At 39.5% G+C, this 17709-nt stretch overlaps 1 long non-coding RNA gene across 1 annotated transcript; it reads right to left on the minus strand.

The window, feature by feature from the left end:
• Positions 1-781: 781 nt before the first annotated feature.
• Positions 782-17590, minus strand: LOC142008910 (uncharacterized). The gene is made up of 3 exons (XR_012644267.1): positions 17477-17590; positions 14874-14969; positions 782-1326 (listed from the first exon to the last, which is right to left on the minus strand). It is a non-coding gene; the product is annotated as an uncharacterized LOC142008910 (long non-coding RNA).
• Between the last annotated feature and the right edge of the window lie 119 nt (positions 17591-17709).

Genomic DNA, 17709 nt, shown 5'->3' on the forward strand with positions numbered 1-17709 from the left:
GCAGGCCCTGGTCGACCACCGTGGGCAGTTCACAGACATTTATGATGGACAGTTGAGCCAGGCACACAATGCCCAAGTGTTCTGCAATTCCAGCCTGTGCCGGAGGCTGAAGGCAGGCACATTCATTCCCCACTGTGAGCTGGTCGTCAAGGACATGGAGATGCCACTCTGAATCGTGGAGGACATGGCCTACCCCCTGATGACCTAGCAGATGAAACTGTGCACTGGCCAGCTGGACCCTAGCTGGGAACTGTTCAATGCCTGCCTGAACAGGGCCAAGATGCAGGCCGAGTGCACCTTTGGCTGCCTCAAGGCATGCCTTAGGTGCCTGCTCGTCCACCTGGATGTGGAGAAGCAAAATACCCACCAAGCTGTGGCGGGATGTTGTGTCCTGCACAACATTGTGGAGTGGAAGGAGAAGGCCTTCCTCGTGGGGTGGGGAGCAGCTGCCAGCTGCAAGGGCTATGCATATGAGCAGCCAGGCACAACTGCCATCTTCCAGGCCCATCAGGATGGGGTGAGGATCCACAAGGTCCCAAGAGAGAGCATCTCCCTTGGCCCCCAGTAACACTCCCCAGGGCACCCCCAGCAGGCACCTCTGGCCCACAGCCCTATCCCATCCCTACCATGACCCCTCCCTTCACCCCCTCACCACTTCCCAACCCCTGCACAATGATGAGTGGCACAGGTGTGGTGAACAATTAAATACAAAAAAAGGGCAAAAAATAAACAGTGCAATTCAAAACTATTTACAACAAACCAGAGTGCAGTGAACCATTTACAGTGGGGGGTGGGGCTTGGTACAGGGGGCCATCAGACTATGGATGGGGGTGCTGGGGAGCCATGAACCTGAGGGGGAGTGGGACCCTGTGTGGGGTCAGCCTCAGGATCCCCTCCTGCTGTAGGTTCAGGACCCCACGTTGAGGCTGGGTTGGGTCTGGGACCAGGGGGAATTACAGAGGAGGTGGGGCTGCAGTGGGGTCTGGGTGGGCAGGGGAGGCTTGGGGAGCAGGGGGACCAGTGGGCCAGGCATGGCCCTCAGCCACTGTAGCAGGTCCAGGATGCCTTATGGCATGGATGGCTGAGGCAGGGCGTCGCGGGCAGGGGCAGCAGCCGTGAGCAGCTGGGCCATCATATCCTACCAGACGCCAGTGGTGGCATCAGAGTGGGACATGAGTTAGTTCCAGAACCGCATATCATCTTTCAGAGAGAGGGCAGCATTGTGGTCCCAGTGGAGGTCCTCATAAGTATGCCAATGGCCCGTCTGGCTGTGGGCTCACTCTGGTGGTGAGGGGGTGGCTCAGACCTTAGTCAGTGCAGATCCAGCTGCAAAGAGAAGAGACAGTGAGTCATTCATGCAATGCAGACCAAGTCCATGCCCCCCACCACCAGCACCAACCATCACCCCCTGGGCCAAGGGATGGAGGTGTCCCAAGAGCAAAGCCATATGTGGCCCGCACAGTGGGCCCTGCCAAACAGAGACTCCACAGTGCCTCCAGAACCAGGCTGAACACTGCGCCACACCCCTTCACTCAATAGGCTAGCAGCCAAGGGGGTGTCCAGCCAGGGGGACCCCTCATGGGTGGCGGGTGAGCCTGGAGCAGCCTTGCCCTTCCTGGGGTCCCACGCATACCTGCAGCTTGCAGGGCTGTCCACAAGATTGGGTGCTGTCTCTCACTTGCGGGCATGCCCAAATGCCAGGTGCCCCACTCCTCAGCATGTCTGGGGTCAGCCTGATGCCTTTGTAGCTGGCTCACTTCCAGCTATGGAGGGTGCTGGGAGCCCCCTTCCCCCAGGGCCTGGGGCTTGTCCAGCCTCCCACGAGGCTGGCAGCGGGGTGCTGCCCATGCCTGGGGGCTGGTTGCTGGGTCCGGGGAGCACACGCTACCTTGCACCAGGTTCCACATGCCAGGATTGCAGTAAGAGGCCCCGCCTGAGCTGGCCACATGACACTCGCAGCATGCTCCATTTGCACCCATCTCCTGTGCCCTGGGGTGTGTGAAGGGCGGGATACTCACTGGAAGGACCCTCGTCCAACTCTGACGACACCCTAGAAGCATCCTGACTGCTGGGGCCTGAGTCCAGAATGATGTTCAGACCACCACTGGCCTCTAGCTCCAGCTCCAGGGGGGTTGAGGCTCGCAGGCCTCCTCCTCTGAGGGCTCCCGCTGAGATGGGAGGGCCTCGAGCACCATGTCTATGCTGCAGCACAGTGGGGATGTCTCCCCACCCCCAAAAGCTGTGCAGCTCCTGCTAATAAGGACAGGTAGCTGGTCCTGCCCCAGAGCATAGGGCAATGTCCTGGGCCCAGACATAGCCCTGACGTGGTTCTTGTACCTTCTCCCAGACCTGCTCCATGGTCTGGGGCGTGGCCCCCTTTGGCCAGGGCAGTGACCATCTGGGTATATATGGGGGCATTGCAGCACTTTGTTTCTGAATCTTGGAGACTCTCCTCCTTCCCCCCATGGGTCCAATAAGGCCTGGACCTTGGCCCCAAACCAAGAGGGAGTCTGCTTCTTGCTGCCCTGGGGTGGCTCCTGGGACACCTCAGGCTGTTCGCTCAAGGGCCCAGGGAGGTTGTGGGCTCCCTGCTGGTCTGCCAGGGGGACCGTTGGCTAGTAAGGAGTGGCTGTGAGGGTGTTGGACACAGCTGTGTGTTGCTGTGCTGTTTGCACACACTCAGCTTCCTGCCACAGGGTTTCCCAGGCTCTCTGCAGCATTAAGAAGGGCTGGAGGCAGGAACCATGGAGCACTGCTCGCTGTGGACAGGGTGTCCCTGCCGCACCTGCGTGGTGCCCTGGAGGCCTTTTCTGTCAATAGAAGGCCCCCGGAATGTCCAGACCCGTGTTTTGTTGGCAGATCTCTGTCGACAGCAGTGTTCTTCCTCGCAGAGAGCGGGTACAGATGTCAACAAAAACACTGCATTCTGTCAACTTACTGTCAACAGAACACGTTTGGGAATCTAGATGCTCCATGGGTTTTTTTTTGACAAAATGGCCATTTTGCGGACAAAACCCTTTAGTCTAGACATAGCCTATGATTGGTGTTGTTTTACATGTGACATCACCATTCCATACCATTACCTGCTCCAATTCCTATGGAAGTCAGTGGCAAACCTCTGCTTACACCACTAGTTGTGAGAGCAGGTCTTGCTCCTCATTTTATGAAAGACATCATGTAAAATATTCAACTTTTCCCATTCAGAAATGGAAACAGCAAATAAAGCTAGCTCTGAATAAAAATCATTGCCATATAGACACCACTTAAGTAATTAGTCCATCTATCTAGAAAACCATCTCAGAAGGCATGAATATGTACAAGATTATCCAAGATTATCCAGCATGAATGCTTAATTTGAATGAATGTATTTTATGAGGTGCTGATTTGTAATCACATGGTAAAGCTCTACTAAATAAAAATAAACGAATTACATGATATAGCCTTTCTTCCAACTAGTGAAGATGAACATCCTTATCAAAAAGGAAGATGTGGCAGAATCTTTTGTCATTTAAGCAGGTGCCACATCACTGCAGTAAAAAGTCAATGGGGACTGCAGGAGTGTAACCGAGGGCATATTCTGGCCCATGATAGGCACAACCCTGCCCTTTCCCTACAGCCAGCATTCCCACGACTTGAGGGTAATTTTTCCTGAGGTTTTTAGAGTGCTGAATTTGCTTTTCCTACAGAAGCAGTTTTAATAAATGAGCTGCCAGTCAAAATGTTGCAGACATACAAAGTAATACATTTCTAATAGTGAGCAAAAGATTGACATTCACTGAATATTTATTTGGTTAGTTAAGCTTGCACATCAGCAACAATATATTTGTGCACCAGCACGATAACATCAAGAGCAACCTGCATTCTACAAATGGATTCTACTTCCAATAAAACCAGACACATTTTATCCAAAATTTGAAAAAATAAAACAATGAAGTGTTATACAGAATAGTGTAATAATTCATGAAAATTAATACTATGCAGAGATTATCCTCTCATTTTGATGGCACTGGTCAAGAAAATAAATGAAGACAAACACTAAATGGGAATCAATGCAAAGGTCCAGAGGGTACTTATGGTTTTTAATATATTAATTCTGTACCTGGTGTCAAATGCAATGACAGTAGGTACTAAATAAAACAAAACTTCTTTGGGGTTGACATTTTTTTTTCCAAGATGAAAAATGCACTTGCTTGGAATGTTTATTTGAACCAACTGTAGGGTATTACTCTAGAGTCTGGAAGTGAATGTATTCTTTGGAAGCACAGTATCATAATAAATTATTCTAGCAAGCATGCAGAATGAACATAGATCACAGACATAATCTGATTTGGCAGCCTGAGCACAGACGCTGCATGCACTCCTCGATGCAAGCCTGTGTAGTAGCTATGTTATTGGTAATGGGCCTGATCCTGCATTACTTATTCAGAAACCCTCTTGCTGACTTTAGTAGGGGTCAGGAACAATATTTAAATATACTAGCACACATGATAGGATTAATCATGTTCTCACTGAAATCAACAACTAAAATCCCATTAACTCCAACAGGGACAGAATCAGGCTGATTATGTATGTGCTATGTATATATACTCTTTCAATCATTTCAGTATTTTGCTTTACTGAGGGTTTGTCTCTTATTACTAATATGATTGTGCTCTAAATTCTCATTACTGCTCTGCTGGTGATATAACAGTATGTTGCTATATGAAGAACTGGAAAGCCAAAGAAATCAGTTTTGCCAGAAATTTCCACAGCAAACTGATTAACAGAATTTTTTTCAGCTAGTCTAATAAAGAACTCCACAGTCATGAAATCTGTTTATATTCTAGCTGTTATAGTTATTAATGATGAAGTACTTTATAGTACCCTAATCAATCTTTCTGTAGCTATTTAATAGCTATGTGAAGCAAATCAAAGAGATTATTCTCATAACCAGTGATAAAATGCTCACCAAACCCAACATATTTTGAAATTCATTAAATAGGAATGCATTCACTGGACTGGCATAGTATAATGCCCCAAAACAAACAGCTATGTTTAAATAATATTAAGGTAGTGTTATGACGTTTAAAAGTAAGAGAATTCATAATTAGGGCTGAAATAGAGTGGACTTGTCTCATTGCAGCACTGCAGTACATAGTCAGAATAGGATAATTTACAGATGGGGCAGTTGAAAGCTTCAGTTTTAATCTCCTGTTCCCTTCCTTTGGTTAATATTGTCACAACCTTCATGTTATCTAAATATTATTATTATTATTATTATTAGTCCAATCCTGCAGGCCTTAGGCAAACCACCCAATGATGTCAAAGGGAATTTTATCTCAATGACAGATGTCACGCTGGATACTAGCTATTCATCTGTGTACCATGTAAAAACACTTATTTACATAAGAATTATGGAAGCATCATCTCTTCACAGGTAACATGGAAGCCAGCTTCCCAGAATAATATGGACACTGCTTAGCACTTTGGTAACATTTTTCTCCTGCGATCAGCTGTACATACATTAAGTACTTACTGTAGGCCTCAGTATGAATTAAATTGTGGAGTACTGGGTTTTTCTTTCCTCTTTCTTTTTTTTTTTTTAACTTCATTTACTGATGTTTTTTAAGTTAACTATTGTATCTTAACTTTGTTTCAACTCTATGTAACTTATTTGCAAAGATAGGCAGTTTAAGTAATATAATTTGATTGATTAGTTAACAGAACTAATCTGTAAAATATATATGAAAGGTGCTTTTAAAGAGACAGGGCCAAATTCTTTGCTGGCACAGATGGACACAACTCCACAGACTTCACTGGAGCTTAACCATTTATATCAGCAGAGCATTTGGCCCATAACATTTGTCTAAAATGTCATATTATCTGCCTAATAAAGGGAGCCATTTAGAGTCAATCGGGTATTCAGCTATACTGGTGAACAGTCTATTTCTAAAATTCAGTTATAAAGGAACAGCTCTCTGGGACCCATTACAATATATTCTGAATTTGGCCTCAGTTATGTGAAGAACTGTCATTTTGTGACAATATAGACAAACAGCTACATAATCAAATTGGTTAATCTCATAAACTCAAAGTGTTTGTTTTTATCCACATGCCCACAATCCTGATGAATTTTTTCTAGCAGAATGTTGTTCTTATGGGTCAAATCCTCTCTCTAGCCTCTAAATAACTGGCCTCGGAGCAGGGAAAAGAAATCTGCCTACTAGGCTGTGACATGCTGATACAGTTCCAGCCTAATGAGCAGAATAACTTATTTGGCACCACCTGCCCCTTATCATAGGGCAGTGAAGTGCCCAGAATCAGCGCAGCTTATGAATCATCAGCCCCATCACTGCCCCCTCTCCGGTTTGTCAATACTCTGGCGTTCAAAGCCAAAGACTTTCTATGCAGGATAAAATTCATTTTAATAATAAAATGCATAAATAATAGTTTTATTATTTATTTGGTGCCGACAATGTGTTCAGAGCTCTGTAATACACAAACCAGCAGCCCTTGCCAGGAAATGCCTACAGTCTAAATGACGCATACACAGAAGGTGAAGCGTTCATGGAAAGCAAGAGGTAAGGCTAACAGAGGTATATCAACATCATCTTCTGCTTCAGTTTTTTTTGGTGGGGGGAAAGAGGAGGGTTGTTTTTGTTATTTTGCCTCAGCACTCTCCCTTGGGTCTCACCAGCTAAAGTTCAAAATTTCTCAGCATTGGCTCCTTGTAAAGCTCCGTGAAATCAAGGCTTTGCCCATATTCCCTGGGAGCAAAAATCAGACTGCACCCATATGCTAATTTAAATTTACACTGATGGCTTCAAGCTTTCTCAACCGAGCTTTCTCAGAGAAAACACTAAAAAATAACAACATCCTTACTTGCAGGTGGGAGAAAATTTTGGTTCTGTTCGCACACACCGATGGACTACATCCCCATTCACTAACAGTGAAAAAAAGACAGAGAAGGAAAAGCTGGGGGGAGGAGGGGCACAAGGAGGAGAGACAGAAGATAGACTGAGACAGAAGGCAGCAGCCGAAACAAAGAATCGGTAGCGAGAGACCAAAGAAAGGAGGAACGGCAGGAGAAGATGCCCAAAATACCAGTTTCCTAACGTTGTGAAGACAAAACACACACACAAAACACACCCTTAAACACACCCTTCAAAGCTAAAATAAAACCATGCACACCTATGATGTTTATACTTTTGGCTGCAGTGTTTTGTGTATAGATCTCTTCTGCCTTTCAGTGCCTGTCCTCTCCCTTTCCTGTGTTCTCCCTTGTCTGAGTTTTCCTCATTTTTCATTTGCTATGTCTACCTCCAGCCCTCACTCTCGCCTTTTTCTTTGTCTCCTGATTCGGCATTCTTTTGTTCCTCTTCCTCATTGCTCCTCTCTGGCTGGGTCCTTCTCCCCTTTTCTTCCTCTTCCTGTCCCCTCTCTTTTCTTGTTTCTGCTCTTGTTTCCTACTCTGCTTTCCTGTGGGTTATTACTGAATGCATTAAAACACAGAGCACACACAGCAGAAAACATTTTTTTCTGATCCCCCTTTTCCATCTCCATATGCTTTTACCTGCTGTAGCTCTGTTAGCTTTAAAGTGTACATGGGGAAGCCCCATGTATTCCTGCATTCTTGAAAACTATCAGCAGTAGCATCGGGAAGTAAAAGCACATGGGAAAGGAATATGTCTGAAAAGTTGCTTGTACCCCCTCCAGCACATAGTCCATATTCAACAAAGTCAAGGGACAAGTGTGGTCTAGGGGCATTAATTTGACAGGCACAGCAAAAGGGATCTTAATCGTCTTCCTTCTACCTGCCTATGCATTGCAATTAGGCATTTACAGATGCAGGGTCATAAAGTTTCAAGTGATCTACTTTAATTCACAGGCTGAATGAGGCTTGTGACAATCATCTCTGTTCTGCTGTGACTATTTCCAGCATAATTGGGGTACTTTCCAGGCATAAGAACATGGAAATCTTTTTTTTTTCCTTTGCCCTACCTGAAAAGACATCCTTGCACACACTGGTGCTGACCACTAAGGGGTATGCCTCTTTGGCATGTGCTGCTGTTTCTTCTGGCAATGAATCTGGAGCGCTGCTTGACTCACTCCCTTGTCACTCAATTTGACATGATTAGCTATGCCGTTTGCTCATGTTACACACATTTTGACACCTCTGCACTGGCCTCCATTGGTTTCCAAGGCACTTGCTCCAGAGCTAGTTGTCCTTTTGGAATCATCAAGCCCCAATATATTAATGGTTTTCTTTCCTCCCTTGTTCCATTACCTCTTTTTCTAACAACATACCTACCAAAAATATAATCAAGCAATGGAAGACGTGGTGCCTTGTTCTACTGAATATTGTGCCCACGCTTTCTGCTGAAGAAATCACATTTGCATTATTACGCAGGATGATTACCTGAGTAACAATGCCTGGAACCTATATTCTAAGACAAAGGTCCCACTCACTGCGTGGGAAGTAGCCCGACAACCCGAGAGGAACAGGACTTGGCAGCAGAGACTACAGCTCAGATCTTGACCTTGTTTCTCAGTTTTCACACAAGCAACTCAGCAGTGACTTCAGTGGAAGCCTGCCTGAATAAAAACCGCATGATATCAGGAGTTGGCTCTACGGATGTGCATCACATGGAGGTACTGGGAACACGATTTCTGACCAAGAAAATCAAAATAATTCTATCCATGAACATATACCTTGATCACATACCTCGTCTATATGTTTAAGACTTTGCAATGTTTGATAGGTGAGAAAATACTGGAATTAAGGGAGTATCTAACTTTTATTTTGAACAACGGTCATACAACATGAAATTGTTTGTCGAAAGAAAAGATGCTTCTAATACATAATTTCCCCATTTGCACCAAGAACTGACACATATTTTTAAATAAGAAAAGTCTTCATTGTCAGACAAAGTATACCTTTCTAGGGTATATTTTCTTTACTAATACTTATGAACATAGAACATAAGAATGGCCATACTGGGTCAAACTACACTTTCAGGAGATAATGTTCTAAAATTATTGCTTATACCATATGAATAGAACACTATTTATTATTTCAAACTCTTCACATGTGCCAACTGACAAATGTTGAAGAAATACGCTTTGACTTTGTGGTAAATAAAATTGTAACTAAGAAAACCTGTTGAAAAAGAGTGCTATTTTAGAAGACGACCATTTCTCAGCTTCCTAAATCCTGATCTTATAATGTGTGTCCACCTAAAAACTCCCTCTGTAGTCAGTAGGAACTTGAGATATGCAAGCAATGCAGATTTAGGCCTTATATGTCAATGATGAACTAATTTTTAAAAAGTCACCAGCAACCCGTACTATAAACAAAACACAAAAAATAAAAAGCAAAAAATAAACCTGCACCCCAATGTCACTTTATAGCCAAACGATAGAATCCTCATATTCCTTCATATTCTTTGGGTGATTGGGATTTTTCATAAATCTATCTCTGCTTTTTTATCATCTGTACTACATCCATCCTGATTTCTATTAATTAATGGAAGAAATTGCAAGATAGGATCATAACATTTCTGGGTTTTGTGTAATGACATTTGTTTGTTTTGTGATTTTTATTAGTATATATTTTGATAGACTATTGACAAATCCGTATTTAAAAAAAAAAAAAAGACGTTCAACATGGACCAAATCTTCTCAGGCAACATTTTCCTTGGATTCCAATGAAAGTTTTGGCTGAACAAGGATTTCAGATGTTCTCATAAAATTGGTATTTGCTCTTTACTACAGAAATATATATGCTACATGTACAGCTTGATCCTGAAATCCTTGTTTAGCCAAAACTTTCACTGAATTCCAAGAAGAATGTCTATATTCTTCTGAAAATATTGGCTTATATATGGCAGTCTTTTCATCTAAGGACTACAGCTCTGATCCTAGAAACACTTATACACGGGCATCATTTTTAGCACGAGAATAGACTTGGATTTAATTGCTTAAATGCCCGCAGGATCTGACTGTATGAGCTCAGCAATTATCCCAGAAATGCTAAGCATTGGAATTGAAATATGTTGTGTAACTGAAAAAAATCTAACACACTTTCTTCACACAGTCTGTGAATTGTTTGATGTATGGAATTGTTACAATGCAAAGGCCTGATGTCACTGAAGTCAGTAGGAGCAAAATAGAGCTCCCAATTCTCACAGCTCCTAATCAACGTTAACTTTCTTACACTTCTATAGTTTCATAGAAGATTAAATGTAATCAATGCAATGTGGAATTGATGACACAATTAAACCAAAATAATTTGATGCCATACCTAAATTCACACAATTTTGAACACATTGTTAAGGTTAATGTAAGTATTTCGAGAAAACATCAATATGCTACCCAAACTACACTTGCCTTGGGACATATAAGCATGCTTTATAGGAGCTCATACCCCTCTTAAAAATAATCTATCTGGTTGAGATTTTCAATCAGTGTAAATCAGTGTAACTACAGTAATTCAAGTAAGCTGTACTGATTTAAATAATCTGAAATCCTTACATTTTCTAAAAATGGCTCAGGTATTTTTCATTAACTGTCACAGTGAATTTTGCTGTGTGAAGACTACAGGATCTTATTTATTTATCCTTTGCTATTTCCAAAGCCTTTATCATTTTGGTATCTAAGTACCATTTGGGGCCATCTATCAAAAAAAAAAATGTTAATTAAAACCCCCTAAAGGTTCAACACTTTTAACTCTACAAAAATACAGGACAGTTTTATTCTGGGACCCTCTACATTTGTTACTTTCCTATCATTGTCACAGACACTAGCTTTGTGGCTCTTATACGAATACGTTTGCTGCATGCAATTGTGGACTCTGTCTTGTGAATGGATGTAAACTACCACAGCAAATAACTGTAAATGTCAAATTACAGACAACTGTTTATAGTTTGAGTATCTATCTTCCTTGATAAGAAGCCAACTACATGCAGAAATAAGAAAATGAACTTTCTGTTCCATAAACACAAAATTATTTTATCAATCTCACCACCACACTAAATCACATTTTAGTGGCTTGCTGCTAAGCACATGGAGACTAAGTGATTGTCTAAAAACACGTTGCCTTAATTTCTTTTGAGGTTTATTTTATAACTCAAATTTGTTGAAAACCATCTTACAAAAATTACTCTTTTTTGCTCTTCTATATGCTGCCTAGTACTCATGTAACAAACTGTGGCTGCTTTGTGACAATAATAAACAAAGAAGATAATATCCTTTATATAGGTGTCCAACAGCAGAGCTACGATTCTTGCAACAAGAAGCTATGATCAGCTAAAGTAAAACTGATTTAAAACATTGACAAGCCTTACAGTATGTTTGGTTTACTCTCTAAAAACACTTGCAAAATGAAAGACTCTTCAGTAAAACTAAAGCATACAGAAATTTAAACGGGTAAGACAATTTCTCACTGTACTAAATGCATAAGCGTGTGAAACCCTTTTTGGAAAATATAAGTTACATACACAACTTTAAGATGGCTACAAAAAATTTCAGTGTTGTAATGTGAATGGCAGCAAAAATTTTGTATTAAAGTTTCCTGCAATTAAATGTATATTGTCTATAAATACTCAATTAAAAATGAAAATCCAGAAAGATTTATTTTGTATCATACACTGTTAGTAGTTCAAATGGTGTTTATTTCCAATATGAAGCTAAAATTTATATAGAACTAAATCAGCATTTTTGCTGAAACAGCAGGCTTTACTTTTTGTGCTTCTCTGATATTTGTACCTTATAATAGGCCTCTTTTATAAATCTCCATAAATCTGCTCAGATATGCTAGAATTTTATCTTCAGGAAATATCAGATGTCTACATAGCCTACTTTATTTGTGTGTGAGAAAGTGGGAGGCTAAGAATGCAATAATTTGGAGTTAAATTTATTAGTAAGACTTAAAATTGATGATGAAACTCACAAAAAGGCAAAACTATTATTTTATTACAGTATTCTATATAGTATAATAGTGCCTGCTAAAATAGCTAGATAAGTCTTACATTAGTTTAATTAATAACCCCTTTTATTGGAGCTGAGGCATACGAGTATACAAGTGATCTCTATGCCACTGTTTGACATGTGAGCTCTCAGCCTTAAATCAATTTTATAGTGAAATCTGGTTTAAATTGATTTGGCATTTTTAGGTAAAATGAGGGGAAAATGTAAAATGTTTATTATTTTAAATGGTTGTGTTGTTAAAGCAGAACTGGCTTTGATGCTTTGAAAGGACGTAATTTCCCAGACAACTTTGGCCTCTGAGTATTTATTAAAAGAAAAAAATGAAATGACTGAGCTGTTGAGATTTAAAAAGTGGATAATTCATATATGCAGACGGTAGACCTTCATAGAGATTTTTGGTATTTGTTATCTGGACATATGGAACTGTGCCTGCCTACCTCAGGGAAGTGGAAAAGCAGATCTAGTAGTAACTTTCTTCCTTGACAAATAGAAGAAATATGTGACAGTCAAAATGAAATCAATGACCAATAAACAAAAAATTCTTCTCTTCCATTTTTGTTTTTAACACCAATCCCATTTAATCCAGAAAGATTGCAAAACTGGAAACATTAGTTTTAACTGTAAAGATGGAGTAATGAATTTTTAATACATGATCAGAAATAAACTAAACTACCATAGTTTTTGTCACAGGTTACAGAAAGTGTAAAATACATCCATAACTTTTTGGTATATTTCACTGAAAAATTGATTTGCTTCATTACTGATCAGCATAATCTCAGTGCCAATTTTAGGCATGATTTGCTGGAGAGGCCTTTTCTGTAATCCGACAATATATTGTATTAGATCAAGAATTCAGTACTTATCCAAGAATTGCCAGAAAAGCTGCAATATTATGTTCAGAAAGTATATTATGACCAGTTCTGCACTTATAACTGATATGAGAGATGCCACCAAGAGTCTCATCAAAGTCACAATCTGAGTTGTGGTTAGACTCATGGCAATTATTTTGTTTTCTGTTAGTGAAGATGGCAGAAATGTTCCTGAACCATTTGTACGTGTATGTCTTTTAGTCTACCATTGCAATAAGCATTATTACAAAAGTGACTGATTTAAGAGAGGGAACAGGGACTTATATTTTTGGTTTTTTCTTTAGGTATGCACCAAGTGAAAATTTTGTTTCATTGTTACTATTTAATTATTTCTTACTCTGATAATCTGTTTCAAGTATTTTACACAATAAAATGTGCTTTATAATGGGAAGATTCAGCATGTACCTAAAAGAAAAGGATCTGGGAGCATTCAGTCAATCAGGGAATGAAACTCCCGATTATGTCAGTAAACAGTTTTGCATAATATTGACGACAGGATATCTTCCTAGGTTATTACAGCTTCTTTTTCACTGGAAAAAACTATGTAGAAAACAAGACACAAATGTAGAACCAACGATTCTGGTCCCACTTTTTAGATTTCATGATTCTACACATGGTAAATGATTTGTCATTCAATTTTGAATATTATTGTAATGTTTGTTTTAATGAATTCTATACAGCTAAAAAATAGACAATGGGTTGTGGCAGTTAATATGACTAATTAGTCTTCTAATTTTAATATATTTACTTTGAACTGTTTTAAATATCCAGTTTAGTTTTCTTTTGGAAAATACAATTAATAGAGTGTTTAGCGTATGTAGTGCACTATCCATATTACGCAAGAGCACCAGAATAACACTTATATTAACCTGACAAATGCATGAATTTACTTAACCTCCGATCTCAAAGGACAAAGTGTCAGATTGAAATATTGGGCAGATTACTTTTAAAATATGATTTTTGCAATGAAGATAAGCTAAACTAATGTAAATCTTTTAATGAATTTCAGCTATTTATACATTTGAGGAAATAAATTGTTAATTATAATTTAGTTTTAAAAATCCTTTAAATGTCAAGAAAACTGTTTGAATGTGAATTTTTGTAACAGGTTTTGTGCTATTTATGTGTATTTCAAAAACTATTTCAGTACTTAGCCTTTATTTTATTGCTGTGATTTCCTATCCTTTGTAACTGTGTTCAGATTTCTGCCCTATCCTCCATTTTATGTTATCTCATCTCTCCTCCATTTTGCACTGTCTCTTTCATATGTGTGCAAAACAGTCACTATGTGCTATTATTATATGACACAGCTGTGCAGATAGTTTTAGTTTTTCCCCCCTGCTTTCCGTGATCTTTCACTGCTACAAAAGGAAACTGACCAGGATCCCTGTGTGCCCAGGCTTCCAAGATCATAACTGGTGACTTTCACTTTGCAACCTATGTGTCAAAGCAGAAATATTGCTTCAAAATGCACAACAGATTTCTGTTTTTCTTTTCTAACAGTATGAGTGCATTGCCTTGAAGCCTAGTATGGTACAGTGTATTTTAAGTGCTTGATCCTGCAGTCACTGGGTGCCCTCCTCTCCACTCCTCATTAGGGAGGTGACTGGGCCATAAGTACACAAACTCTGTTTATACAATAGATGGACAAAATAGCCCATGGTACAAGAAAAATAGGAACTAAATGTCATTCTCCTTGCCTATTTAAATTATAGGCTGTGTCAATGTGATCAGTCACATACAGACTCTCAGAACATTTTATTTTTACATCGAAACACAAAAATGTAAGTAAGAATAACAAATTATTTAATTAAGCGGACACGCTGGGATTGTCTTCTTGAAAGGAAAACTACAGTGATTATTTCTAGTCATATAAAACCTAATCCTGTAATTCTTAGTCAAGAAAAACTCTCATTGGCTTCAACTCAGGATCAGGCCATTTAGATATCTGTCTATCCAGCTACCTCTGTGCAGAGAGATTGATACTAATATGAAAGTTTTAAAGGATTTTATGCTAATAGGCTCTTTTTTAATTACCTTGATAACTGTAAATGATTCAGGTGACTCCCACTGAAAATCGTGGTGTCATTGCTTCCCACAGAAGTTCAGTTTTCTGAAACCCCTGTCATCAACCTGCAGACAAAAAAATGACAGCAACATGTGTCAACAGGTGAGCAAAATGGAAACCTCAAATTATGTAATACTTGTGTTAATTTGAATTATTATGTTTAGTATTACATATTTGTACAATTTACCCATTATATTTACAAATAACAGCTAGAGTTAGCAAAGCTGAGATATATTAGAGAATTTTTTTAACTTTACGGATTTGGCAGCACAATGTTTGTAGACAGACGGTTTCACTGTTTCTCCTGTCACCTGTGTAGGTAACTAATACAGCAACAGAGGAGAAATAAATATTTTAACTATAGGAAAACTTGATTTTAAAATCACAAAGATAAACAGAGACACTCAGGAGCAGACCTATACTTTTAGATAATTTTTTTAAAAAATTACCTAGATTTCAAATTGATGGCCTCCAACAGGTTTAAGAAAAATTCTCCTTGATTTCAGTGGGAGTTTTACAGGAGTAAGGAGTGTTACACAAAGAATGACTAAGAACATTGAGATATACAGGACAAGGATCATGTCTCAAAATGTTTCAAATTGTTTCATTTTTGTTCAAGGATTGACATTTTATTTTTATACAACAGAATTAATATATTAGAAGCTAAGGCCTTTCCACTAAGGATGTCAGATGAGAGTCAATCAGCCGATATGGTCTTTAGCTGATTCCCAGACACCTGACATCAAAGATCCTTATTACTCATTATGGACTGTTAATCTTAGAACACAGCATTTGAATAACAGTTTGACAAAATAAAATGTGCTATTACTTTCACAACAAGGTCATCAGTCAAATTAATACTAGTTATCAGGTGGCATCTATCTAAACCAATGTTTTATATTTATGAGAATGCATATTATAGTGTTGCTATAGTGATATTGCAGTTCAAGAAGCATTTTGCTTCTAAGCCCCTATTTTGGTTGCTTACACTTAGCAGAAAGCTTACCATTTTGACTGACATTTCTCATGGTAGCTATTAATCCAAATATGTCGTACTCAGAAAGTTTGGTAAAATTCTATCCAGCAAGTTTCCGATGACAGTTTATGAATTTTTTGACTGTACTTCTTCACACTCTTATTACCATAAACCAATTTAAATCGAAAAGTTATTATTTAGTAATTTTGAAAAAAATTACGAAATAAAAGCATGAATGAGTTAAAATTCAATTTTTAAATTTACAAGTTGTTGCTCCAATACATAATTTTCCTTACTGTTGCAAGAGCCAGATCCTTCATATAATTAAGTCATTGAAAGATTTGCTAACCGACTACAGATAGGATCAAGGCTGAGCCCACAGTGTAATAATCCAGTTGAGCACAAACTGTGTATATATATCTGAATGTGCTCATTGACATACAATCATATGTATTATTTTAATAAATACACATTCACAAAGCAGTATGTGTGTCAATGTGCTCATTTGCATCTAACTCTCAAGTAAATGCATGAAGACAGTACATGCACAAAAAGTACATTAATACAATGTTACAGATAAAATTCTAAACACTCAAATTACTCCCAAAATTTATAATGTTCCCACCACCATATTTTACAGTTCATATTATTAAAAACATAAATACATTGCTATATTAATAAAAAATTCCATATATATGAAAAAGAGATGAGCTATATTTGCTGTGGGATCCATAGCACCAATGCTCATGTTCACAAAGGTATTTAGTCTCCTAACTTCCACTAATTTAAATGGAAAACCTTGGGCATCTAGATCTAAAGTTCCCATTTTGGTGTATGTAACCTCTCAGTTATAACAATACACTGACGTTAGCTTCTGGTTTTTTTATAGCTCTACATAATAAAAACATGTCTTTATATACACAAGAAATATGAAAGCCCCAATACTACAAATATTTACATGACTAATAGTACAGCACATAGATTTTTCAGCATCTGAATAAGTGCTTGCCAGGGCAGGGCCTGTAACTGCATTGCATAATGGAAGGACGAACACTAAATTAGAGAGATTCGGAATTCCACAGCACTAGAAAAAGTATCAGGCCACAATATAAAATATACTTTTACCACCACAGCTTTTAAAAACATTATAAAATAAAAATAAAATATTAATAGACAATTCTAGTGCCCTCTCTACATAGTGTTCATCTATATGACATCAGGAGTCATTCAGCAATTTATTGGTGGAATTCCGAGAGAAAATAAAAGCACACAAATGTCTGGAAGCTGCACAACGATGTACATAACATGCTGTAATACATTCACAAATGATAATGTAAACCATAGTAAGATATAGAGCCGAAGAGAAGAGAAAAAATGCATTCCCTGGGGCTGGAAAGTTTTGAAAGTTCAGAGCCAGGCTAAAGCCAGTTTACAGTGTGTGCTTGGAATTTCCTTGGCTGTTTCCTACAAATAAATCAGCGGTGGTATTTACATTGCAAAAAAGAGCGGGGGGGGGGTTAACAGCAAAGTGCGTAGAATTTAAGAATGTACATTCGGGTTTTCTTATTTTCAGTTAGAAAATGGCTTTGCTCCTACCCTGATAAAGGAAATATAGAGAACATGGGAGAGCGCGAGGGGTGGCGGGTGAAGGAAATACAAAAGCACTTATGTGTGGTGTCTAGCTCGGCAGAAAGGGTGCCTAGCTTCCAGCAGCAATAGCTCCTCTCGCTTTCTGGGGCTGGGCTGTAACAAGCAGCCGCCGCGGCCGCAGCTCCAGCTCCTTCGGAGCGGCGAGATCAGCTGAGCCTTGGTGTCACGTGGGCTGCGTG

The sequence above is a fragment of the Carettochelys insculpta genome, chromosome 2, assembly GCF_033958435.1.
Source record: "Carettochelys insculpta isolate YL-2023 chromosome 2, ASM3395843v1, whole genome shotgun sequence".
NCBI lineage: Eukaryota > Metazoa > Chordata > Testudines > Carettochelyidae > Carettochelys > Carettochelys insculpta.